We start from the raw sequence: 27,883 nt of genomic DNA, 5'->3' as shown, positions 1-27,883 counted from the left end.
GTTGAGGTCCAGACTTCTCTGGGCAGGAATGCGGTAGACCAAGTAGGAAAACCTGTGTCTCACAGTGCTTCCACTTGTACCTCCCTTCATCCAATTCTGTGTAACCAAGAGGAGCTACCAGATGGGGATTGTAATGCGCTTGCCCTGTACACCTAAGAAACATTACTATCTGCTTAACAAGTACTCCATAAATGGAAACCACTTTACAAATATAAGATGTTACCAGTGGGTGAGATGCTTCCTTCCAAGATGGGAACAACTGTGTGGATTATCATCAAACTGAGTCCGGGCTATTATCCTCACATGCCCTAAATATCATCCAACCTCCATCATTTTAGCTCAGACTTTCATTTTCTCTAAATTCAATCTTCTTAATCTAGTTCCTAATTATCTTGTTATTCTCCAAAATATATAAAAATATCTTCATGGTCTTCTTCCCTCCATTGCTCCTGCTATAAGGGAGGGGAAATTTTTCCCACCTACCATTCTAGGTTCTCAGCTACGACCCCACCCTTACCCCTACCCCCCATCATAAAAGATTGACAGGAGAAAAGCAAGCAGTTTAGTTACATGTGTACCTTATGTATACTTGGGAGATACCCAGTAAAACTGAGTAATGTGCCAGAATTAAATACCTCCAGCTAAAGACAAAAGAAAGATGCTTCACTTTGGAGATAAAGGGTGGGGAGGCTAGTTATGGGAAGTTTTCAAGTAAAGCACAGCAAGCATGGGTGTGGTTATTATGCAGATTTAAAGCCATGCCTTGTCTACTGACGAGAGGTCGTAGAGATTTGGCCATCCCCCCCTTCTTGGCACAGAGAGGGAGACACCCTTACAAATACAGACTTCCCTTATAAATGTAAAAGTGTCTTACAAAAGGGTAACTTCTATATGGTTTTCACTTTCTTCTATGCAACCTCTCAAAAACAGCTCAATAAAATCAATATGCCAAAGAGGCATATTTGAAGTGGTTTATTTTGCTCCCCTTCATTCTCTTTTCACTCCTGAATTACCTCCCTTCCATAAAAGTAAACTCTGTATCAAAAATATATCCCAGGCGCCGAGGTGGCTCAGTCATTTGAGCGTCTGACTTCAGCTCAGGTCTTGATCTCACAGTTCATGAGTTCGAGCCGCCTCACTGCTATCAGCACAGAGTCTGCTTCAGTTCTTCTGTTCCCCTCTTTCTGCCCCTCCCCCACTCATGCTATCTCAAAGATGAAAAAACATTAAAAATATATATACATATATATTTATATACCCAATATTCTAAAAAGGATTTGCGCAATCTCATGTATTTAAATTAACCCTACCCACCCCCACCCCTGCCTTTTCTCCACTGCTCAGATTCTCAGGAATCTGAGAAAAAAATTACCAGGTCACAGCAAAGAAGCCATCCCTCCTCTGCCCCTCCCCCACTACTATGGGTTTGAAGGGAAAGGTTTGCAATGCTCATGCTAAGAAGCCTGAGAGTATGTTAGGCTCCAAGGGAATAAACAAGGAAATTACAACAGAGTAAATTAGATACAGCTACTTAAATTCAACCAAAAGACAGCACTTGCTTATTAAGATCTGGACATGTAAGCCTCAGAAATTTTATCTTGGCCTGATTTGGAGAATTAATAAAACTATTTTAGTTCACTCTTTTTCTTCATCTAGCTATAACTATCCACAAACTGAGCCCACCCAGGGTGGTATTTCAAGAGGACCTAATCCTCCAATTTTAATCTCAGTAGGAGGCCTTGAGAATTTAATCACAGGAGTCCAGAATCCAACAGCACCTAAGAATTAGCTCTTTGAGTTTTCATAAAAAGAAATTCCTGGGACACAGGCGGAAACCAGACTTACTGAGCCTGGCATCTACTCCTCCTCACAAAGCTAGATGACCTACTGATAACCCTTCTCATAGCTCCCTATACAGGCGGAGCAAGTCCTTTCTCCCAGGACAGACCTGGCTCCCTCTGCTTCTACCTTTATAAGGCAGGCTAGAGTCTGTCCTCATGTTTTAAAAAAATTATCAGGAATTATAAACTGATACAGCTGGAAAATTCCATAGAAGAAAAGACAAACAAAGTCTAATTCTATATTCTTCTGCTTTTGAAGATTAAAAAAAACATCAAATATAATGATTATGGCAAGAAAAACACAAGGTCCCACTGGACTCCTGGAGAGGTGCCATTTATTGAGCAGAGAAATGCATATAAAGATAAAAAAAAACAGGAGAAGCCAAGAACCTCATAAGGAAAGGGATATGGAGGGTCCATAGGGGATGGTCTTGGAGAGAAGGGAAGTTGAAGTCATCAAGATGGGGAGGCCATGGAAGAGGAGATTTGGGGAAGAGGAAGAAAATGCCTGGCACCTAGACAGAAAACATAGAAAAAGAATAAATAGGAAAAGTGGCTTCTATGTAGTTTTGTATATCTATTTGTGATGTTAGTATATTTGTAAGAGAAATGAATGAAACTGCAAGTTGCTGATGGATGAATAGAGGCTTTGCTGGGGCATCTGGTCACATTGGGTTATAGATCCCTTTTTTACTGAATACTTAAAAAAGTAACAATGGGGGGCACCTGGGTGGCTCAGTCAGTTGAGAGTTGGACTCTTGATTTCAGCTCAGGTCATGGTCTTGCGGTTTGTGGGTTCGAGCCACACATCTGGCTCTGTAGCTGACAACATGGAACCTGGGATTCCTCTCTCTCCTCCTCTCTCTCTCTGCCCATCCCTGCTATTGTGCACATGTGCTCTCTCTCAAAATAAATAAATGAAACTTAAAAAAAAAAAGTCAAAATGGATCAATTTTTCTCTCAAAATTCAGTGTCTTGGACTTCTCTGAGCACAAGAAGCCATTTAATGAACCTTCTTTTCTATTTTGATGGCAGATTTTGTTCTTTTGGTGCAGTGGGAGGTGGGGAATAGGGGATATGAGAAAAGAAAGTTGTGTTTCTCCTTCAACTAGCTTTTCTATGATGATCTGAGTCTGACAATACTTTCTTTTTTTTTTTTTTTAATGTTTATTTATTTTTGAGAGAGACAGACAGAGTGTGAGTGGGGGAGGGGTAGAGAGAGAGGGAGACACAGAATCCCAAGCAGGCTCCAGGCTCTCAGCTGTCAGCACAGAGGCAGACTTGGGGCTTGAATCTATGAACCACGAGATGATGATCTGAGCTGAAGTCAAACGCTTAACTGACTCAGCCACCCAGGCGCCCCTATTAATTTTGAGAGAGAGAGAGAGACAGAGGGAGAGAGACAGAGTGTGAGTGGGGTGAGGGTAGAGGGAAAAGGAGACAAAGAATCTGAAGAAGGCTCCAGGCCCAACGCAGGACTCGAACTTACGAACCATGAGATCATGACCTGATCGGAAATAAGAGTCAGACATTTAATTGACTGAGCCACCCAGGTACCCCTCCTTTCATAAAACTATACACACATGTAATTAATCTGTACAACTAAATCCATATTTTCTGCTAAGCATTTTCAGGTTGTTATGAAATGAAAACTTTATACGACCTATAGGGTGCCTGGGTGGCTTAGTTGGTTAAGCATTCAACTATTGATTTTGGCTCAGGTCATGATCTCACAGTAGTGAGTTCAAGCCCTGCGTTGGGCTTCACGCTGGGTGTGAAGCCTACTTAAAAATAAAAAGAGGAGAGAGTTAACTAAAGTTAAGAGGTTTAGAAACTTATCCAAAATTCATGAGCAAAATTTGGAGACAATGTTTTTGACTCCTAGATTGGAGTTTTTTCCATCACACCTGTGTGTTCCTCAAAGTGCAGACCACAGACAGCTACATCAGTGTCACCAGGGAGCCTATTAGAAATCTAGAACCTCAAGTCCTATGCCCGACCTCCTGAATCAGGATCTGCATTTTAACAAGATCCCCAGGTGAGTCATATGCCTACTTCAGTTTGGAAAGCTGGCCTTTCCCCATATCACTTACTCTAACTGGGGGCATTCATTTCTAGCTATAGCATTCTGTGGATATAAAATAGCTGAGAAAAGTTCTGTATGAAATTTGAAAAATTTATGTCGTTAAGACACCATATGGGATTAAAAAGTAAGCTACAAAGCAGTGTGTATGGAATAATTCTATTTTAAAATGAATTTTATATAAATAGGCATGTATATCCATACAGAAAATAAAGACTAGAAGGATTTAGAAGAAAATGTTCTCTCTGGTGATGGGATTATGGACAATTTTGTCTGTTACTTTTTGAGTTTTCTTGAGAAAACACCTATTCATTTTTGAAAGTTAGGTTTTCTTGATGATCTTCACTGAATCTGGTCACCCAAGTGGTAAGAAAAGTAATATACAGGAAACCATGAATTGGCATAACAGAGACTGGAATGTCACTGCTGAAATTTTCTGGGGTAGACACCAGGGCTCACACAATCATTCTAGTACATCAGGCGTTCCATTCCCTGCCAAGAAGGGGCTCCTTCTTCCAGCCCCCACCGAGCAGCCCTGTGTGGGTTTATGAGCACCAGCTCTTCTCACCAACAGCATGCATAATCAGGCATCTCGTTAGCCATAACTCATCTACACAGAGGGCCTGAAACATTCTGGGCACTTTAACAACAACAACAAATATTATACACAGAGAGAGGTAATATTTTATAAATAGAGACAAAATCCCCCAATAAACAGAAAAGAAACAGAACACAAACCACCCACATTGTTCAGCCATAGCACTCTAGACTCTAGATTGACTGATATCTTGTGTTTGTGGGAAGTGGGGAAGGTAGAAAGCATAAACAACAAAGACACCAGACAAAGTTCAGACCCTTAAGCAAAGATGTAGTTCTGCTTCTGACCAGCTGTTCAAGTTTGGGTGAGTACCTTAACTGCTCTTTTCCTCTATTTCATCCCATTGTCAGCTTCCCAATCCTTGGCTTTGTGAATTTCATGAGTGCTTTAAATGCATTAGTTTCCCCATTGGGCTAGTCTAGGGAAAAACACGTCTGTGTGTCTTATCTACTCTCAGTTCTCTACTGCAACACTGTCATTTGTGACACCAGATGTGTGAATTTTTCACACATCAAGCAATTCTGCAACACTAGCTAGGTGTCTCACGATTCGAGATAGCATCAGATCCCACAGGTTAAGGACCCAATCCAACAAGGAAGCCCTCCCCACCATCAGATGCCACTTGTAAGTCCTAGTTTGTCACTTCTACTCATTTAACTTATTTATTTGGGGGGCAAGGGGTGGGGAAGGACAGAGGGAAAGAGAGAGAGGCTCTGAAGCAGGCTCCTGGCTCACCATGGAGCCCCTCTCGAGGCTTAATCCCATGACCCTAGGATCATGACCTGAGTCGAAATCAAGAGCTTAACCGACCGAGCCACCCAGGAGTCCCTGTCACTTCTACTTCTGATTGACTTGCTATAAGTTGGTGGCTCCTACTATTTCCTCCTCGGGTTCCATTAATTTACTAGAGAGGCTCACAGGACTCAGGAACACATTTACTTACTAGATTACTAGTTTAGTATAAAAGGATGTAACTCAGGAAAATTATTATACAAGTATAATAGAATATAGCTCTATCAGCCAGATGGAAGAGTCCCGTAGGGCCAAGTCTGTGGAAGAGATACAGGGCTTCCACACCCTCTCTGGGCAAAGCCCCTCTTCAAAACCTCCATGTGCTCCTCTACTTGGAAGTACATCAAATCTTGCTGGTGAGGAGTTTTTCTGAAATGTTCATCTCCTCTACTACCCCTCTGATTTACTTGTCCTTTCTGGCCAGCCCATCCTGAGCCTACATGAGGACCTCACCCTAAGTCACTCCATTGGCATAAACTTAGGTGTGATTGAAAGGCCTTGTAACCAATAACGGAAGATTCACTTTGGAAATTACAAGGGTTTAAGGAGCTTTGTGCTAGGAAACCAGGACAAGGACCACAATGAATTTCTTTTTTCCCACAGCTAGTTACCCAACATTTGACCCCCTAGATCAAATCTAGGTCCTTCTCCGAGCTAGACTGTGCCTTGCGATGCTTATGTCTGTTTCCCTCTCTCTTGCTGTTCTCTTTTGCTGTTCTTTCTCTCTTTGGTTGTTCGCAATCTGTTCAGTTGGCCCTCAGTTCTTCTTCAGGAGGAAGTGTTCTATAAATAGGTATAATTTGGTGTGTTCTGTGGAGCAGGTGAGTTCAGGGTCTTCCTATATCACCATCTTGGACAAGAAACCCCAAAATGCTCATGCCTTTGAAATGTATTGTCCAGACCCCCTTGCCCACTGGATTCTGTTGGGTTCGGCAGGTGGGAAGCAACAAGAAACTAGACAGCAAGAGGAGACACAGGTAGAGGTGAGGGTATTTACTCTCTCGCTCGTACTGGCTTCTGAATAGATACCTATGTTACCTCAAATAAACCTCAAAAGTGTACATGATGCCATCTTTACTGTGCAATGCCGAAGCCTGGAAAACATTGAGATTTGGGGAGGGTTTTGTGCTAATTATTAAGAATCAGTTTTGCTTATTTACCTTATTCCCAAACATTGAGCATACAAACCTCAGAATTTTAGGATAGGGAGCAATTTGGGGATATGATTCAGCAGCCTAGTAGCTCCCAGATTGTGGGTGACAAGCCCCTGGTATTCACGGAACTGTGGAAGAAAACACCAAATGTGTGCAGTTGAATGTAGTGTTGTCTGCAGATGGAATGAATCACGTACCGCATACAAAAACTCCGTTATTTTCCAAGTATATGTAGATTGAATCACAACAAAATACAAAACCTTATAAAGGCATGACTGAATACACAGGGGCTTGTATATCATCACATATTGAAAACTTTCTCAATATAAGTCAAAGTATAGGTGCTTTCATGGAGGACCATTCTTTTAATATCAAAATTTTGGTAAGAACTCATCTTGGTTCATTTTCAATGAATTCTCTCTCTCTCTCCTTTCTTTTTGAAATGCGTGTCAAACTGAGGGTTTTTTCCTCCTGTTTGCTGCCTGAATTCTCTCTTTTTATTGTTTTGGTTTATCGTTTTGAGTAAATTTTTTCCTTAGATCCATTCAACAAAATGAATTGAATTCCTCATAGATATTCAGCTTTGACATAAACATTTGGATTCTTTCAAAAGGTGATAGGACAAATACCATCTAATGGAACTCTGTTCTAATGAGGAAGGCACTCATTACACGAATTATTACCCATATATGTGTTGAAATTACATTTGTGACAAATGCTATGGCTGAAAGTCATAGGGTCAGAGTGTGGATATATCAAAAGATGTGGTCCAGTCTAAAGTGTTGGGGAAATCCTCCCCAGAGAAAAGGGATTTAGGTTGAGCCTTGTTAATATTCCTGAAGACAACCTTGCTACACCTTGCTCTTGAATAAGTCAGTGAACACCACTCAGGACTTCACCACCAAGTCTACCTTTTATCTGGCATGATGGAAAATTTTCAGACACTCTCCAAGGTCTTACACCTAGGCAGGAAAGAACTATAAAATGAACACCTTAAAACGATCAGTATATTACTTTGCACTCTTGTTTGCAAATGAGCATTCTACTTCTTGCCATGCATATATTTTTGCAGATGTTCATTTTAAGGCCCCTCATGCTTGATTGTAAGGGAGGACAGCCGAGTAGTTCTTACTATTGTGATTTGTAACGTTCTTCTTTACTATTGGAAGATTAACCTGGAGCACCTGGTATTTGTCCTATCACTATTTGAAGGAATTTTGGTAAGAACTCATCATGGCTCATTTTCAGTGAATTCACTCTTTTTCTTTAAAAAGAATTTTTTTTAACATTTATTCATTTTTGCGAGACAGAGATAGAGCATGAGTGGGTGAGGGGCAGAGAGAGAGAGGGAGACACAGAATGTGAAACCGGCTCCAGGCTCTGAGCTGTCAGCTCAGAGCCCGATGCGGGGCTCAAACCCTCAGACCGCGAGATCATGACCTGAGCTGAAATTGGACGTTAATCAACTAAGCCACCCAGGCACCCCTCTTTTTTTTTTTTTTTTATGTGTGTCAAACTGAGGGTTTTTTCCTCCTTTTTACTGCCTGAATTCACTCTTTTTATTGTTTCGGTTTATCATTTTGAGTCAATTTTTTCTAGCATATGCTATAGATATTGTGATTTTATGAGGTCATCACAGACTAGGAGGAGGGGAGCTCTTATTCTATTAAATACAAATTATCAAGGCTATGAGATTTGAACTTAACTCACTTTGCACCGTACTGGGAACAATTCTTGAAATCCTCTGTTACGGGAAAAGAACACTTTATGCATATTGAATAAAATAAATCAATATTAGCAAGGACCTTGACAATATCATAATGAACCTGAGAGAATGCAATCACAGAAAGAGTAGGGAATTGATGAGAGAAGACTGAGCTGGGGGGCCGGGGATGGGGCGGAAATCTGGTAATTGTTGAGATAGCATTTTTTAATAAAGCACAGTATGAGAATGGAGTGTTCAGGGTGGAACACTGAGGGAGACATGTGAAGGGGAGGAAACATTCTTCCTCTACCTTTCAAGGTCTTCCAGATGAATTATGGATTAAATTTACATTAGATACATTAACAGGAGAAAAAAAACAAAGTTTTATTACGTGTCATCAGATGCCCAATAATGGCATGAGAGCCAAAGAAATGACGAGGCAGGCAGTTTTTACACTTTTTAGACAAAGAGACAATACATTTGTGAGGAATTAACAAGGCAAAAAAAAAAAAAAAAACCTTAATTTTGGGAGCTTCAGTTAGTAAGGAATTCTAAACAGAAATTGGGCTGGGGTAGTAAATTAGTACAAGTAACAAAGGTGGTTTATATAGCCTTCTCTGCTCTAAATTTCCCATTTTGGGGGATAAGATTGCCTCTTTACTTCCCAAGACTGGTTGAGGATGTTTCACATGGGAGATTTGTTTTCTGCTTTCAGCAGGACAGAGGAGGGTCAGAGTGTTTTTCTTGCAGTCTGTCTTGTAAGTAACCTTTATTTAAAATAGTATTCCCCCCCCCCAAAATAAGTAAAAATAAAAATAAAATAATATCCCAAAGTGGCCCATCTTGGGCTGGCCTGCCTTTGGCCTTTATACCTGTTTCATTCTCAACCGGAATGGTTCTCAGCTACCTGCCATGCCGGTATAGGGGTTCTGGTACCAATTCCAATATGGGGAGGGGTTTTTTCCCTACACCACCACACAAAGCTCTAGACACAGGCTGGGTATCCTCTGTGGTAGAGGTGGAGCTCCTCCCTAAGGAGTGTGGTGGAGGCCTCCTCAGAACAAAGGAAGGCAACATGGCCCTATTGGTTCCTATACACATATGCACAGTTTTGACCTGACTCTGTAACTTGGACTGTGTCCAATCAGATTATGTGTCACCATATATGGGCGACAAAGAAGTAGAAATTGCCTAAAAGGCTACACCCCACTGCACTCAGGGCTCAGTTTTTTGGGTCGGAACCCACTGAGCCCGCGCTGGCACGACAAATAAAGTTGCTTCCTAGACAGAGAAAGCCTCGATGTCCCTTTTCTCTGTGCGAGAATCCTGCTATACTAACAATTCACCTCAATTCTGGCACCATCTATCTAGAGATAGCTTCTCATCCTACAGATGAAGAGCTCAGTCCTACAAAAGCACCCTCACACACATGCTTGAGATGCCAGTTGCAAGCCCCAGGCTGACACCTATGCTTCTGACCGACTGGTATAGGTTCAAGATCCCACAGCTCTCTTCCTGGGTTTGGTTAATTTGCTATAGCAGCTCACAGAATTCAAAAGTCCCACTTACCCACTAGATCACTGGTTTATTATGAAAGGATATTAACGCAGAAACAGCCAGATGGAAGAGATGTATAGGGGATGGATGGGGAAAGAGCATGGAGCTTCCGTATAGGGGATGGATGGGGAAAGAGCATGGAGCTTCCGTGCTCTCTTGAATGTGGCTTGCTCTGTGTATTTCCACGCGGTCACCAACCCAGAAACTCCACACCCTGTCCTTCTGGGTTTTTATGGAGGTTTCATTACACAGGTATGATTGATTATATCCCTGGCCGTTGGCAATTGAGCTCATTCTCCAGATCCTCTCTCATTCCTGGAGGTCAGAGAATAGGACTACAAGTTCCAACCCCAAATCACAAGCGTGGCTCCACCAGCAACCAGCCCCCACCCTTTCCAAGAGTTGTCTCATTAACATAACAAAAGATGCATTGCTCTCAGCATTTAGGAAATTCCAAGGGTGTGGGGAGCTGTGAGCCAGGAACCGTGGAGGAAGAACAAATGTATATTTTTCTTATAAATCACAACATCCCAGCTGGGAAGTATTTTAGATATTTGGTCGAAGATATTAAGGACTAATAATTTTGATCTCCCCCTTAACTCTAAGGAGCACAGTGTCTAGCCTCTGCTCTTTCAGAGTGCCCGTCGTCCTTCTTTTAATTCCTCAAATCACACCACACAAAACACGAAAATACTCAGTGCATTTCCATGTCAAACAATGAAGCCCCAGCTTCTTCACTTATGAAATTAGGATAATACTAATACTGACTCTGTACAATTGCTAGGAAGTATAAGGGAGGCTCTACATGGAACAGACTGAGCACGATGGCATTCACAGGGCAAAGATGAAAAGCTACTCTCATTATCAGCACTGCTATGGTGACACTTAGAAAAAAGGCCATCTTCTCACTATGCTACAGTGTGGGGCATATAAAAGGTGCTCAAAATTTGTGCAATGAATAAAAACATTTTCAAAACTCTAGGATACTCAAGGTTTAGAATTCAGAATCACGAGGGATCTCTTTTAGGTTTTTGTTTGGTTTGTCGTTTCTTACTGCTCACACCAAAAATCCAGTTCAAGAACATAACTTGACTATGAAACTGAGGAAAAGGGAAAAATTCCTGATTTTATTCTAAACAACAACAGAAAGAATGTGTTTCTACTTGGGGGAAAAAAATACCTTGACCACCAGCTTCTAAACACTGACTTCCTGAAATAAAGTGGAAAAATCCAAATCTAAATAATAATCTACAGCTTCTCCAAGAACCCGAGCTCAGGTCCATATCAAGGAATCCTCCAGGAGGGAGCAGTTTGCATCCACCAATGAAACTGGCTTCCCTCTGCAAACCCCCTTTTATAGGCAGAATTCCTTTTCCATTTCCTTGGGGTTTTATTTCACTTTGTGGGCTGCTTGCAAATTTCTGGTTTGGGAGAGGAATGGGGAGAGACCAGGCAGAATGCAGGATGGGTTCCTCCAAATGTCAGGCAGAGTAGTGCCAGGACAGCTGGGCCTGAAACCCTGTACCCAAGGAGGGGCACCTCCTGGAAGGAGGTGAGCACAGTTTCATCTGGTTTCTCTTAATGCTCGCAGCAAAGGGCCTGAGTTACTGCATACTTTCTCCATGTCTTACATAAAATCAGATTATTAACTGCAGAGACAGTCCACTGTTCTGTCCTTCTGGCTAGCGTTTTGTGTCACCATAGCAACATCCATAAACAGAGAAGTAAATTAACCTCTAAAGAAGTCTGCTGACTTTATACTGTCCAAATGGCTCTTATGTTCCCTACTCAAACACACACACACAGTTGTTGTTGTGATTGTTGTTATCTCTGTGCACCATTAGACCCAATAACAACAAGGCCTAGGAACACAGCTTTGTTCTTGTCACCCTTTTCTTAAAACAAAAACAAACCAAAAAAACACCTTCAGTTACTTCCCATTGCCTACAGAATGACATCTGATTCTTTTGCCTGGTGTTCAAAGTTCTTGATCTTTTTCAATGTCACATCTCCACCATTATTTATCAACAGGCCCCTTAAGTTGTTCATGGAGTTAGAGGTCCAATTTCTTTATCAGACTTTTTCTTGCCTGACCTTGGTATTTCTTTAAAAAAAAATTTTTTTTAATGTTTTTATTTATTTTTGAGACAGAGAGAGACAGAGCATGAGCAGGGGAGGGGCAGAGAGAGAGGGAGACACAGAATCTGAAGCAGGCTCCAGGCTCTGAGCTGTCAGCACAGAACCCAATGTCGGGCTCAAACTCACACGCTGTGAGATCATGACCTGAGCCGAAGTCGGACGCTTAACTGACTGAGCCACCCAGGCGCCCCATGACCTTGGTATTTCTGTCCATGTTCCCAGCGATCATCTGAGCACAACCAAAATAGCGTTCAAGTCCACCCCCAAAACTGAATCCCAGACTTTCCTTCCTCTCTGTTTCTACTGCCACCAGCCAGGACTAAGCTATTCCCAAGTCCATCCTGGGTGTCCCAACAAGAGTCTCTGGACTGGGTGTGGTGCTTCTACTCCTGTCCCACACGCTCTGTTTATGACACGGCAATCAGAATGATCTTTTAAAAATATAAATCACATTAGTTCATTCCCTGGCTTGAAACTCTTCTGTGATTTTTCAAGCATATGGATTTGGTCCAAAGGCTTCGCGCTGCCTGCTGGGTCCTGCGTGACCTGGCCTGTGCTCATCCATCTGACTTCATTTTATACCATTCTATGCCTTGGCCCTTACTCTCCTGAATCCCTGACCTTATTTCCATTCCGTAAACATGCTAAAATCTTCCTGCTTCTGGCCTTTGCATTTTCCCTTACTCTGGAAGTTTCCTCTGATTGTTTTGGAGCTGATGCCTTCATCATTTAGGTCTCAGCTTTAATGTTTTCTTCTTAGAGAATTTCTTGACCACCCCTGTCTGCAGTTACCCCATGCTGTCTCAGCACCCTATCCCAATTGTCCTGGTTTGTTTTCTTGACTGCATTTAACAGACTCCGATGGTATCTTGCTTATCTAATTGATAACTCACTGTCCGTGTCTCTCCATTAGAGTGTGAGTTGAGGAGGGACTATTTCTGTTTGCTTGCCACAGACTCCCTAGCACCTAGTAAAGTGCCAAATAAAAGGCTGTCAATAAATATATTTTGGGGGATGCCTTGGCGGCTCAGTTGGTTAAACATCCAACTTCAGCTCAAGCTATGACCTCACAGTTCGTAAATTTGAGCCCTACGTCAGGTTCTGCGCTGACAATGCCGAGCCTGCTTAGGATTCTCTCTCTGCCTGTCTTTCTTTCCCTCCCCAACTTGTGCTCTCTTTCAAAATAAATGAATAAACTTAGAAAAGTAAAATAAATTTATTAATACACACACATATAGAATGAATAAACATCATTTTTCAGGAACTGTTCATATGCACCCTTTATTCATGAGGCCTTTATTACCCATTACTAGAAACTTCCTCCCCCTCCCACACATCTCCTACACAGCACTGATCATTTCTTTTCATTTATATGTGTGATTTGCATAGCTGCTATATCTATTAAAGTCTAGGTTCTTAAGGATCAGCTGGTTCATTTTCATAACTTCCCAAACATATCCTTCTGTATCAGAGGTGCTTGATGAAAGAATTAAGTGTTTTGCTTCCTACGGCTGCAGTGAACCTCAGACATAGGCCTGGACCTACGGCTGGCCCTCTGGTAGATGTTGAGGCAGACATTATTTATTTCTTGGTTACTAATTTTAGCAGACACTTTCGGTGGCTTGCATCCCATTCTTCGGCCCACATCTGACGTGTGAGCTGTTAAGCACATGAGCATAGGTCTTTGCAAGCTGAAGCATTATAGCCAATGTCTCCCGGTGGGTACCACATGTAAAATTTTCTTCAAAGTCCAGCAGGCAAGCAACGCCACACACACAAGCACCCTTTAGAGCTGCCAGGGACCCTCTCCCTTCCAGCTAGAGGTAATCCTCAGACAGTAGAGACAGAAATTAGGAGTAGGTGCCTCATTTTCCTTTTTTTCAGAGGGGTCATTTTGGGAAACATTCCAGAAAGTTTTCAGATGTCCTGACAGAAATGAGCTTCTATCAATAATGGAAGTAGCCTCCATAATACACGTTTTTACTAGATTTTTATCCTTTTCTATGTCAATTGCCCCTTTTTCCTCACTCCTACTTCCTGAAATCACCTTCTAAAAAGCTTTTTTTAACATTTATTTATTTTTGAGAGAGAGAGAAAGAGACAGAGTGACAGCTGGGGTGGGGCAGAGAGACAGAGAGAGAGACAACAGAATCCAAAGCAGGCTCTGATGCCAGGCTCAAACTCATGGACCGCGAGATCATGACCTGAGCCAAAGTCGGCCACTTAACTGACTGAGCCACCCAGGTGCCCCTGAAATCACCTTCTAAATAAGCTGTTGGTGCGTTCTTGTCACAGGTGCTGCTTCAGAGGAACCCAAAATAAAACATTTTCTTGTAAGAACTTAGTTTGCTTTCAACAAATGGTGTCACTAAACCTGGATATCCACACGCAAAAAAATGAAGTTGGATCATTACCTTATACCATATACAAAAATCAATTCAAAATGGATCAAAGACCTAAACATAAGAGCTACAACCATAAAACTCTTAAAACACAGGCAAAACTCTTCATGACATTGTTTCTGGCAATGATTTCTTGGATGTGACACTAAAAGCACAAGCAATGAAAGAAAAAAAAATAAATTGGACTATATTAAAATTTAAAACTTACTTTTTTATTGTTTTAATTACAGTATAGTTAACATGCTGTGTTATGTTAGTTTCAAGTGTACAATATGGTGATTTGAGAATTCTATACATTACCCAGTGCTCATCATGATCAATACAAGCTTAATCTCCTTCACTTGTTTTCACCCACCCCCCACCCACCTCCCCTCTGGTAACAGTTTGTTCTCTATAGCTAAGAGTCTATTTTTTTTGTCTCTTTTTATCTTTGTTCATTTGTTTTCTTGAATTCCACACATGAGTGAAATCATATGTTATTTGCCTTTCTCTGACTTATTTTGCTTAGCATTATACTCTCTAGTTCCATCCATGTTGTTGCAAATATCAAGATCCCATTCTTTTTTAAGGCTGAGTAATATTCCATTGAATATATATATATACCACATCTTTATCCATTCATCTATTGATGGTCACTGGGTGCTCCCGTAACTATTGTAAATAATGCTGCAATAAACACAGGGGTGCATATGTATTTTTCAGTTAGTGTTTTCATATTCTTTGGACGAATACCAGTAGCAGAATTACTGGATCATATAGCACTTGTCAGGGAGCCCACTGCTGTGCTTGAACGCATGACCCTGAGATCAAGACCTGAGCTGAGATCAAGACTCGGATGCTTAACTGACTGAGCCACCAGGTGACCCACAACTCTATTTTTAATTTCAAAATTTAAAACTTCTGTGTGTTAAAGGACTCTATCAACAGAGTAAAAAGGCAATCTATGGAATGGGAGAAAATATTTGCAAATTATATGTCAGATAAGGTGTTAATATCCAGAATATAAAGAATTCCTACAACTCAACAACAAAAACCAAACACAATTCAAAATGGGTGAAGGAAAAAACATACAAACAAACAAACAAAAAATGAATATGGGTAAGGGACTTAAATAGACGTTTCTCCAAAGAAGATATAGAGATGACCAAGAAGACCATGAAAACATCATTAATCATTAGGGAAATGCAGATCAAAACCATAAAGCGATATTCTTTCATACCTGTTAGGATGGCTATTATGAAAAAAAAAGTAATAACTCTTAGCAGATATGTAGAGAAATTGGAACCCTTATGCATTGCTAGTGGGAATGTAAAATGGTACAGCCTCCCTGAAAAACAGTATGGCAGTTCCTCAGAAAACTAAACATAGAATTATCATATATTCCAGCAATTCCATTTCTGGGTATCTACACCAAAGAATTAAAAGCAGGATCTCAAACAGATATTTGAATACCCATATTCATAGCAGCACTATTCACAGTAGCCAAAAGATGAAAGCAACTCAAATATCTCTTGACAGATGAATGGATAAACAAAACGTGGTCTCTACACACAAGGGAATAGTATCCAACCTTAAAAAGGAGAAAAAGTCTGATACATGCCATAACATGAATGAACCTTGAAGACAGCATGCTAAGTGAAATAAGCCTGTCACAAGAGAACAAACATTGTATGATTCCACTTACATCATGTACCTAAAATAGTCAAATTCACAGAGAAAAAGTCGGATGGTTGTTGCAGGGATGAGAGGGGGGCAGGGGAATGGGGAACTATTGTTCAATGAGTACAGAGAGTCAGTTTTGGAAGATAAAGGAAGTTCTGAGGATGAATGGTCATGACAGTTGTAAGACCAGATTAGTGAATGTGTTAATGGTACTAAACTCTGCAGTTAAAAATGGTTAAGTGGTAAAAACAAAACAAACCCTCCTTTGCTGCAAATCTATAGTAACAGAGAGTAGGTTAGCGGTTTCCTGAGACTGGAGGGCATTGGGGAAAATGGGGAGTAAATGCTAATGGGTGAAACATGTCTTTCTGGGGTTGATGAAAATGTTCTAACATTTTTTGTGGTGACAGTTGTACTACTCTGGGAAATACTAAAAACCTTAGAAGTGTATACTCTAAATTGGTGGTTTATATGGTATATGAATTATACCTCAGTAGGTGGTTATATTTAAAAAAGAAAAACAAAAGCAAAAAAGAAACTTCCTTTGCCATTTTGACAATCCTTTTACTTAGGCGACTAATCAATAATATTGACTCTGCATGCCATTCCTTCTTGTATCCCAAAATTCAAATTCCTTTCTTCTTCTGCATCAAAATTATCCTCTGCTCCATATTTCTCAACTTTCTATCTAAAAAACCCCCCTAATATGATACATATCTGTTTTTTAAAAAGGTCTAATGAGTACCTATGAATAAATACATTTGATAAACAGCTGCTGATGATTGAAACGTTCCAAAGATTAAATGATTGTGGAAAGTCCAGGAAACCCAGCAGACCAAGGCGGATAGATTTAGATAGGTGTCACAGCAAGGCCACTAAAAGCTGCTCATTTTTAAAAAGCAGGGAGGGGGAGAGCCTGGGTGGCTCAGTCGGTTAAGCATCTGACTTCAGCTCAGGTCATGATCTCACGGTTCATGAGTGTGAGCCCCACATCCGTCTCTGTGCTAACAGTGCAGAGCCAGCTTGGGATTCTCTCTCTTTCTCCCTCTCACTCTACTCCTCTCCCACTCATGCTTTCTCTCTCTCTCAGAATAAAGAAACTAAAAAAAAAAAAAGCTGCTCATAATCTCTCATCTTTTTGCTGCCAAAAGGAATAGAAACTATCAGTCACAGAGCTAAACTTTCACTTTCCAGAAAAGAAAAAGAGAAAATGGAGCAGAATTTCCCAGCAGACTGAGCCACTGGACTCAGTATCACAGCAGTGTTTCAGATTGGTTTTGGTACCTCAAAAGAAAAAAATCCAGGGATTCGTTGAAAAGCTCAAGATTAGAAAGGGCAACCTGGGTTCTAGAGGAGCTTTGTTCCATGTCAAAGAGAAACAAAGCTAGACACTGGTGGAAGGGGTGTGGACAGCTTTTAATTATGATAGCCTATTGCAGTAGGAATGTCCAGCATGACCTGAACTCAATTTTGATTTGTACAGGAGTTACTGGGTGTTTTAAAAGGAGAATGAGAGAACAGGGAGGGGGGTGAGCAGTGGCTCAGCAGAGTCAGGGAAGTGAAAAATCACAAAAACAAGGAAGGGAGAGTTGGTCCATGTGAAATCCATCTGCTTTGGTAAGCAGCACTTAGGGAAGTTAGGCTCCTCCTCTGCCACAGAGGCTGGGGGACAGGGGTACGGTCTTCAGGTGCTGACTGGAACACATTAAATTCTTTTGGCAACCTTGAGTTTTCTCAGACAGGCACTTTAAGGGGGCTGGGGTCATCCTAGGGATGCAGTCTTGAAGCTGTTGAAACTATGTTAGTGTTTTGTTCAAGTCTTTATAGACTTAGGTTGAGGTCCAGTCCCAATGAAAACTCAGAGGAGTATGACTAGGATTTAGTGAGGGAGAGGATTATTATCATCTATTACTTACCAGGTGTGAGGTTCTGGGTGATTCACTTAGTATCTCTGACCCCTAGTTTCTAAGATCAAAATCAAATTCTTCCAAGCCCAGTACCTTTACCAATACTCCACCTCTGTCAAAGATACCTATTGTATTGAAACGCAAGGGACTTGGGTTTGAGTCTCATTTCAGTACTTACTAAGTATGGGACCTTGAACAAGTCAGGTTGTAGCAGAGCCTTTTGCAATGGCAACACATGATCTTTACAAAGTTTGGAATGTAGAAGTCCTGCCTCATTATATTTCCTTGACTATTTCAAAGGTGGATATAATCCTAAGTGGGACTTTCACTATTTTGACTGGTAAAATGAAACAAAAAAATGTTTAGTGGCATAAGAAAGCAGTCATTTATTTATTTTAAGTTTATTCATTTTTTAAGAGAGAAGGAGAGAGGATGGGGAAGGGGCAGAGAGACGGGGAGAGAGAGAGAATCCCAAGCAGACTCCACACTGCCAGCGCAGAGCCCAACACAGGGCTTGAACTCAAGAAATACGAGATCATGACCTGAGCCGAAATCAAGAGTCAGACACTTACCCAACTGAGCTACCCAGGCACCCTGGTAAAATGAAAATTTCAAAAGAACCCAAATGTCCTTCAGTAGAAGACTGGTTAAGTAAACATCACATTCATATAATGGAATCCTAAGCCAAAATGTTAAAATAGATCTTTACAATAGAATAAAGACCAAGAATCATAAAGTGGAAAAAATCAAATTATAGAACAGGATTGTTATTAGACCTCATTTTCATTTCTACTAGATAAAGCACACAAATAGGTAGTATATGAACATGAACATGTACATGTTTATAAAAGCTTGGTAGAGTACACACCACACACTAATATTCCTTGACTGTGTTTCTGTTATGTGTGTGCATGTGGGTGTTGGGAGGAAGCATTCATGTCAACAAGATGATAATCTATTAGCTGAGGATATCACTTTTCCCCTTGTAGAACAGGTAGTTTGTACGAGCCTACTGTACTAAGCATTTTACATTCAGAAATTCATGTAATCATCCAGATAATCAGAGAGGTCAATGATATTATCATTATCATTATTATTATTATTACCATTACTATTATTATTTCTGTTTTACCAATAAAAAAGTAAGACACAGAAATGTTAAGTAACTTGCTCAGCTAATTACTTTTCAAATACAAATGAAAAATACTTATCAGCAGAGTAATCTCTAATTCTAAGATGGTTGTTGTCTCTTCATCACAAAGATACTACGCATAGATTTTCCCATTTTTTATTTAACATGGCAAAATATCTTCCACTTAGGAGTATATACGGTTAAAGAAATATTTGTCTGTGTTATATTGATATCATCAGCAATATTTGTTCTTATCAATATGTAATTAAAAATCTTCAAACTGTCCCTTTGTGGGGTGCTTGGCTGACTCCATTGGTAAAGCATGCAGTTTTTGATTTGGGCGTCATGAGTTTGAGCCCCATGTTGGGCATAGAGTTTATTTAAAAAATAAATCTTCACACTTGCTGGGGTGAGCACTGGGTGTTATACATAGGGGATGAATCACTGGAATCTACTCCTGAAATCATGATTGCACTACATGCTAGCTAACTTGGATGTAAATTAAAAAATAAATTAAAAAAAATAAGTCTATCCCTTTATTTTCCCTACCTCTATAAATAGGTCAACTATCAAATGAGGGGCAAAATCACAGTACCCAAAGGTAAAAAACCTGTCACACCCTGTTTGTGTCTACTTACTGACCCTGCCTCTGATAATCTGAGGAAGAGTGTACGTCTGTAGATAAATCCCTGTAGTTAGATCCATAAAGCAGAGAACTCACTGCCTGAGAGTAAACATGGGAATGAAAAAGATGGAAAGGTTTTCAACCAGTTAAAGACGGAAAGAGTAATTTAATTGGAACACAATTTGCTAGTTTTCCAGCATGTTCTAAATAAAAATAGTTTTGGAAGATGATGGGAAAATGTCAATTCTGGACTAGAGCGACCTACTTTCTTGGCAAAGAGCATGGAGGTGGGGTTAAGCAATGGAGGAGAAAGTGGGAGGTGGGGAATCAAGCAAAACACCCCCCCCCCCCCAACACACACACACACACAGACGCAGTGTTTAGCTATTATATGAAATGAACAAGGAAGTCCACATTCTTGCCCAGAATTGCTTACTGGTGACTGCTGCCTCTTTGAAATTCCCATTTCCCCCATCTGTGAAGTCACATCCTTCCTATTTTATTTCCCACAGGAAACAATTGCCAAGTATGGATTCTTTGTTGAGGCTTTGAACATGAAGGATTTATAAATAAAAGACGTGATCAAGGCAAAGAAATACCCTGGGACCGGTGATGCAGGTAAACTGTTTCTCTCCCCTCCTTTCCTTTCTCTGATTCATATGAACCTTGGCCTCTTGCTTCTCCTCCTTTCCTGGTCCCATTGCATCTGAAGCCACTCAAAACCCATTTCATAGGCACATTCCCTATTTTGTGTTTAATTGGACATGCCTACAAACATGTCAAAATGACAGAAACTATTTTTGTTAGATTCACTTTGGTGTAGAAGGGGTGGGAGAAGTGGCACAATTCATAACAAGAGAGGACAGAGTTCCACACTTGTCAGGGGCAGAGACTGCTCACCTGTCACCAGACCCATCAACTCTTCCTCCTGGGCTCACAGCCACAACACATGTCTCAGATTGCCCAGCAGTCAGAGGCAGTTCATACAAATCTCCTGGCTCTTGTCCTCCATATGCTCATTCTTCCCAAGCTGATGTGAAAAAGGACAGAAATCTGAGAAGCTATGTGTTGAAGGAAGCAGAGCCATGGAAAGGAAGGAGTGGAGGCACCTGCATCGCCCTGTGGAGGAGAGACGCTCACCTTTCCAGAACACCTATTATGGGTTTGGTGGGGGAAAGAAATAAACTCCTGTAAGTGAGCCATTATGCATTTTGACGTTGGTTTGTTGCAGCAGTATTTTCACCTAACAGATACAAGTTTTCTTTCGCCAGAAGAGAGACTGGAATGAAGAGGCCATGGCTCAGAATTTTATCAGGTTATTAGAAAAGGCTACAGTGCAAACCTCCATGATCATCCATTTTGGTTGAGAAAGAAGAGACTCCAAGATAACGACTTGAAGGCCCAAGAAATCAGATCAAAAGAACAAAAGAACTCCAGAGTTCTTTTTAAAAAATGTTTTTAAATGTTTATTTTTGAGAGAGAGAGAAAGACAGACTGTAAGCAGGGGAGGGGCAGGGAGCGAGGGAGACACAGAATCTGAAGCAGGCTCCAGGCTCTGAGCTGTCAGCACAGAGCCCAGTGTGGGTCTTGAACTTGTGAACCATAAGATCATGACCTGAGCTGAAGTTGGATGCTTAACCAACTGAGCCACCCGGGTGCCCCAAGACCCAAAGAGTTCTGCATAACAGAGCAAGAAGGTTTTTAAAAGTTTTCTAGGGCAATCCATGAGTGGTCAAGAGGCTCTAAAATGCACGTTATGGGGTTGAATTTCTACTTTAGAGAGATGAAAGGAAATATTAAAGAGACAATGAAATGGAAAAACAAAACAGTATCAGTGAGAGGACCCTCTAAGAAACTGGCCAGTGGCAAATTGTTCAGTAGTCTGGCTGGCAGGAGGATTTTAAGAACATGAAAGCCTTACATTACATTTTATATCATTTGCTTTGTTGTGATGTGACATAACTGTCTTCGACGAATGTCATGCATTTCCTTGTATTGGGATATTTTAAGGAAATCGAGGAAAATATGTTGCAGGTCACATCCAGCCTTCCAGAGAATAGGGCAGATAGATAAGAGTGGCAATAATTGCATATCAAAAGTCAGCAGCGTGAGAAAAAAATGAATAGGAGAAAAATGTAAGCCTCCTGGAATTCTTGGGGATAATGGTGGGATGCTGGATTTTCTACTACGTGTGAATACGTAGTGATGTAAACTATTTTTACACACTGGCTCTGAGGTTGGACTGTTTATGACTTATACCAGTTGTGTGTGACTTTGGACAAGTGAGTGTATTTCTCTGGGCCTCATTTCTGAACCCTGTAAAAAGAGGATAATGTCAGAACCTATCTCCTAGTGGTGTTATGAGGGTTAAATTAATTAAATGATGTTAAGATAAATGAATATAGTATCTGGACTGTCATAAACCTTCAACAGATTTTTATCTTATGTACTTATCATTATTATGACTATTCCATGTGGAAGATAATGTGGCAAAGTCAGGAACCTGTGAAGACTAAGCTTTTAGAACATGTAGTTTTATGAGATGATTTATGATGAGGTGACATTTATATGCAACAATGATAAGTGAATGTAAAATTAGCTGAGAGGGCAAAAACGTCTGCCTAAAGAAACATTATTAAAATGAGGTTATTTCCTGCCAACATGGCTAAAATTAAAAGGATTAATCATTCTCGAATTGAAACTGGAATTCTTATATACTGCCAGTAGGACCAAAAATGGGTGCAGCCACTTTGGAAAACTGTTTAGCATTATCCATTAATATTGAACACATGCAAACCTATGGCCCAGCAGTTTCATTCTTAGATGTATGCTCAACAGAAATATAAGTATTTGCTCACGAAAAAGTCTTTAGAAGGATATTTATCCCACCATTATTCTTGATGTCTTCAAACTGGATACAAGTCCAATGTCCACCAACAGAACAAACTCACACCATGGAATACCACACAGCAATAATAATAACAAGTGAAATCGTGCCACATACAAAAATATAAGCAAATCTTACCAAATTCAGGCTGAGGGAAAAAAGCCTGACACAAAGGATTAGATACCACAGGGTTTGTTTATATGCAATGAATTTATAGAATTACAGATATACAATATCTGGTATACTAGATATTATGTGATATGGTATGATATGGTATAATATATGGTATACCAGATATATGATATATAATGGTGCTATGTGACAGGGTAGCCAGAATCTTGGAAAGGCAGGAATAGTGATGTTCTAGCTTTTTACCTGGGAAGTGGTCGCACAGGTCTGCTTACTTTGCCATAATTCTGCAAATTGTACACTTAGGATTTGTGCCCTGTTATACTTCAGGAAGAAGTTCTTTTAAAAGAAGACCCTTGATGGTGAAGGTTGGATTCAGTGTTAGTCCTGATTAGATCCAAGATGGTACTTGTCCTCTGTTCCCAGGATCACAAACTTTCAGTCTCCATCATTGTTCAGCGATGAAACTAAAGCTGGAGATGTAAGCCCCAGAATTGCAACATGGGGCTCCCAGCTGCCTCTGACGAGAGTCACATGATGAGAAACCTACAAAAATTGTCTCAGGAAATAACGTAAAGTTGCCTCCTAAGAAGTCTATGGGATGCTCTTCTGCTTGAGATAACAAACATAATGTGTTGTTCGCAAGAGACAATAATAATAATTTGCGGCTCGTAGTAGTCACAGGATGTAGAACTTCCTTTGTGTGCTGGACACGACCCTGATAATACAGTCTGCCAGGAATGTTTTACGTTCCAGGCTCCTGCAGCAGAACGATCACGTCACTACAATCACTCTGAAACTAGACAGGGAGTTGCCACAAGGGACACGATGATCAAGAAAGGACTTACGGCTGACCTAGTCCCTAATCAACCACTATGATCTAAGACCCTGAGACCTTTACCCTGAGTTTTCACTTTTTAAAAAACCCCTGCTTGTAAGCCCTCAGGGAGTTTGGGATTTTGAACTTTAGCTCCCCTTTCTCCTGGGTGCTGCCACACTAATAAACAGCCTATCTTTCTTCCCTGTAAAAGTTGGATATTAGTTTTTATTGGCTTGCTGCACATTGTGTGGATGAACTCTTGTTTGGTTTGGTTACAAAACCATAGGAAAGACTCGAGACTTACCACGAAGTCACCTAAAACCAAGGAACTAAAAGAACTCAGCAAGCAAACCACATTCTGGTCAGTTACACACAAGTTAATAATTCCGTTCAAAACTGCTTCCAAACTTAGAAAAATGAAGAAAGACCTTCTATTTCCACTAAACTATTTGTCTTAGCATTTCCATTGCTCTGCACAGCAGGAATTTTTTTTCTTTTTAAAAACGAAATTAGCCAATTTATTTATTTATTTATTTATTTATTTATTTATTTATTTATTTATTTTAAATCTCAGCTATTCTTTATTTTATTATTATTATTATTATTATTATTATTATTATTATTATTATTTGAGACAGAGAGCTTAAGTGGAGGAGGGGCAGAGAGAGAGGGAGACAGAAGATCTGAAGCAGGCTCTGCTCTGACAGCAGCGAGCCCGATGCAGGGCTCAAAGTCATGAGCCATGAGATAATGATCTGAGCTGAAGTCGGATGGATGCTCAACTGACTGAGTCACCCAGGTGTCCCCAAAATTAGCTATTTTAGTTTCAGTGTTGAAATTCATTTTACTAGGATTCTTGCAAAAAATATAGTCATCTGTGAGTCTTTCTGTAGAAAAGATTCAAGTTCAGTCACCCAGCCATTTCTACATTTGGTGATGCCCTTTTGCCCCCCAAAATAATTCACCATAAATTTAATAATCAGAATTCCCAGCAATAGAAAACCTAATCTTCATCCCTATTTACACTTGCGGTTCCTTATTTTGTGTTTGTTTCTTTCATTTGTGTCTCACTCTTGAGACTATAGGCTTCATATTCCAAGTCAACATGTTGTCAACACTTTTAGGGAAGCTGCAATAAATAAAATCTTATGTGGGTCCTTGATACATCAAGTATATAAAAGCAAAGCTATGGTGCAAGCTTGCCTTCACGTAATCTCTGTATAGTTCTAAGGGTCCTCACAGAAGAATATGAAAAGCGTGTGACCACCTAGATAAGTATTTATGTAACTCTGTGTCCTGGGTAGAACTACTCATATATTCAGCTAGCAGGAAAGTTTCTGGATCCTTTGGCAGACCTGCAAATAAGCAAAAGCAAGGAACAGTGGAACTGGACCACTGTGAAACCACCATCAGCATCCTCAGTAGTTCTTCCAACACTTCTTTTGTGTGGTCTCTCCCTTCACATCCTTCAGCAATTTATTCAGGACTGTGAAGCTGTCAAGTAGAATAGTAGAAATAGATCCTATTTATTGAGCAGTTACTCTGTGCTTGTGCTGTTCTTTTTTTTTTTTTTTTTTACATTTTATTTATTTTTGAAAGAGAGAGAGAGAGAGAGACAGAGTACAAGTGGGGGAGAGGCAGAAAGAGAGGGAGACACAGAATCCAAATCAGGCTCCAGGCTCTGAGCTGTCAGCACAGAGCCTGGTGTAAGGCTCGAACTCACAAACTGTGAGATCATGACCTGAGCTAAAGTCGGTTGCTCAACTGACTGACCACCCAGGCACCCCCTGTGCTTGTGCTGTTCTAAGGACTTTATGGACATTATTTTATGCAATCCTACTTACTACCATTTTGTAGCTGAAGAAAGTAGAGGGAGGGGAGAAGAGATTAAAAACTGGAGACAAATCAAACATTTGCTAAATTGGGGTTTGAATACAAATCATTGGTTCACTTATTGATTCAACAAATCTGGGTTGTTTTTCTTTTGTTTGTTTTGTCTTGTTTTGTTGTTTTGAGCACCTACCTTTTTAGATCTGCCTCCTATTTATACCTAAACAACCTTAATACACCACTGACAAATAAGTGCCTTGTGTCAATCTATCTTGGCAAGATACTTCACTGTACCTCTATATTCATTCATTCCTTTTTTTTTTTTTGCTTATCACTAGGAAGAAGTCTTACCTTACTATTAAAAAATATTACTAATATTTATGAGAGACACACTCAATGTGAGTCATAGAAAGATATGTTTACCTTATATGCCCTGAATCCTGATTCCATTCTTGAGAAGGTCTATAAAGGAGCTAGTACCATTCTCCCAGGATAGAGCAGAAATGATAATCACCCTGACCGTGGCCTTGACTATTAAACTTGATGAAGCAGAGACTGCGCACTGGATAGAACATGTAAGAGAAGTTAAACACATTGGACTCCCAGACATCCATCTGTGGTTCACTCTATGGGAGTGAAAGAGTGATTCAGAGAGAAGCAACAAGACTGTTTTCCATCCGTCTTATTATCTACATTCCATGTGTGCTTATCATCAGCTTATTGTCCAGATGTTTCTTTTCTGATCTCAGACTGTACTTACATTCCTGTTCAGGGTGCCCTTTATTCTGAAAGTCTCCAAGGCCTTTTCCCTGGAATCAGGTTTTTTTCAGATGGAAAAAAAGAAAAAAGACAGTATAAAAAGAAGAGGTTCTATCATCCAACTCTGCAAGAAACTATTCAGAACCCTCTTCCAAACGATGGTTTCTTTCTTTGTTGAGTCATATATTAAGTTAATTAAGAGGTATGATGTTTCTGTTATTTTGTTTGTTGACTTGGAGAATTCAAAGACATACACAGACTTGACTCAGATTTGAGTTTGGGACATATACTGTATTGCATGGTAAAATTAGCCCAGGAAGGTGTTTCATGGCTACTGAAAACTATGTCAGAATGGAGATGTGGATAGGGAGATTGGCTTCTCCGGGAAATATAGCTCTAGTCTCAAGGGAAATAGGTGACTTCTGAGAGCTGAGAACATGTAAGAGAGTCACATTAGTTCTCAGTAAACTTCTAATTCTACCCAAGGACATCAATGGTTATGTGTGACTCCGTTCCTCCTTGTGATTCATCTGAAGTGTGCAGTGTAAAATGCACGCATTTTCTGCTTTTTGGGATGTGAGATTCTATTTGCAAGAAGCTATTCAACAGCTATTCAACATGGTGAGGCATTTACTGAGAATCACTATCAGTGATAATGTACTTTGTGGAACATCACTACAAAAGGCAGGCAGAATGACCTCACTGTAAAGGTGGCTATGTCTAGCTATACTCTCCTGTGTAAATTCATTCATTCATCACTTAATAAATGCAACATTTATTGGATCCCTACACATGTGTCTGGCACTTTTTAAGGCACTGGGGCTATAGTAACAAAAAAAAAAAATAGGCAAGATCTGTACGTCCTGAGGGAGATACACATAGAATAAGTAAATACATTAAAATTACATGAGAAAGGCTCTTAGTACTGTGCAGTAAAATAAACACAGGAATAGGGGTAGGGAATGAGTGAAGAGGGAAAGGTATAATTTTAAATGGGAAGGTCAGAGAAGGCCTCCCTAAGGAAGTGATCATATTAGTCAGGGCTTACCAGGGAAACAGAACCGAGAAGAGATAGCTGATAGATAGATAGATAGATAGATAGATAGATAGATAGATAGATAGATAGATAGGGATTTATTATGAGAGTTTGTTTCACACCATTCTGGAGGTGAACAAGTCTCACAATCTGCTGCCTGCAAGCTGGAGGTCCAGGAAAGCTGGTGGTATGCTTCTGATCCAAGCTTGAAGGCCTTACAACCAGGGAACTCAGTGGTGTGGCTCCTGATCTGAGTCCAAAGGCCTGAGACGCATGAGTGTCTATGTCCAAGGGCAAGGAAAGATAGATGTTCCAGGTCAAGCATCAAATTTACTCTTCCTCTACCTTTTATTTTATCCAGACCCTTAATGGATGGATTTGGCTCACTCACATTTATTTGGTCTAGTGATTGAAATCTTGCCTAAAAACAGGCTCACAGACACACCCAGAAATAATGTATTAGCAGCCATCTAGGCATCCCTTAGCCCAGTGAAATGGACCTGGAAAATTAACCATTACAACTATATTTGAAAAGGCTTGAATTCAAATGCAAAGAAGTTGAGGTAGGAAGCCAGGAATACAACTATGAAAAGAATGCTTTACGGTGAATGTCCAGTTCAACTGTCCTGAGATAGCAGAGAGTGCTTGATGCTTTGGAAGAGCAGCAAGGAGGCCAGCTGGGATAGAACAGAGTGAGCGAGTGGGAGAGTTGTAAGAAATAAGGTCAGAAAAGTCATAAGGGGAGAGGGGAAGAAAAGTAATAGGGGCCATACCATTTACTGATACTTGGAGCAGAAATAGATTCAAATAATCAGAACTCAGCAG

At 40.4% G+C, this 27,883-nt stretch overlaps 1 long non-coding RNA gene across 1 annotated transcript in view; it reads left to right on the top strand.

The window, feature by feature from the left end:
- LOC113594530 (uncharacterized) overlaps positions 1 to 27,883 on the top strand; it is a 56,493-nt gene that overhangs the window by 16,450 nt on the left and 12,160 nt on the right. Inside the window, exon 2 of the long non-coding RNA XR_008298629.1 lies at positions 20,110 to 20,215. This is a non-coding gene — a long non-coding RNA (uncharacterized LOC113594530). The remainder of the gene's footprint in view (positions 1 to 20,109; positions 20,216 to 27,883) is intronic.

The sequence above is a fragment of the Acinonyx jubatus genome, chromosome A1 (assembly GCF_027475565.1).
Source record: "Acinonyx jubatus isolate Ajub_Pintada_27869175 chromosome A1, VMU_Ajub_asm_v1.0, whole genome shotgun sequence".
Taxonomy (NCBI): Eukaryota; Metazoa; Chordata; class Mammalia; order Carnivora; family Felidae; genus Acinonyx; species Acinonyx jubatus.
The sequence above is the reverse complement of the archived record's forward strand: the minus strand, read 5'-3'. Positions and strand labels throughout refer to the sequence as shown.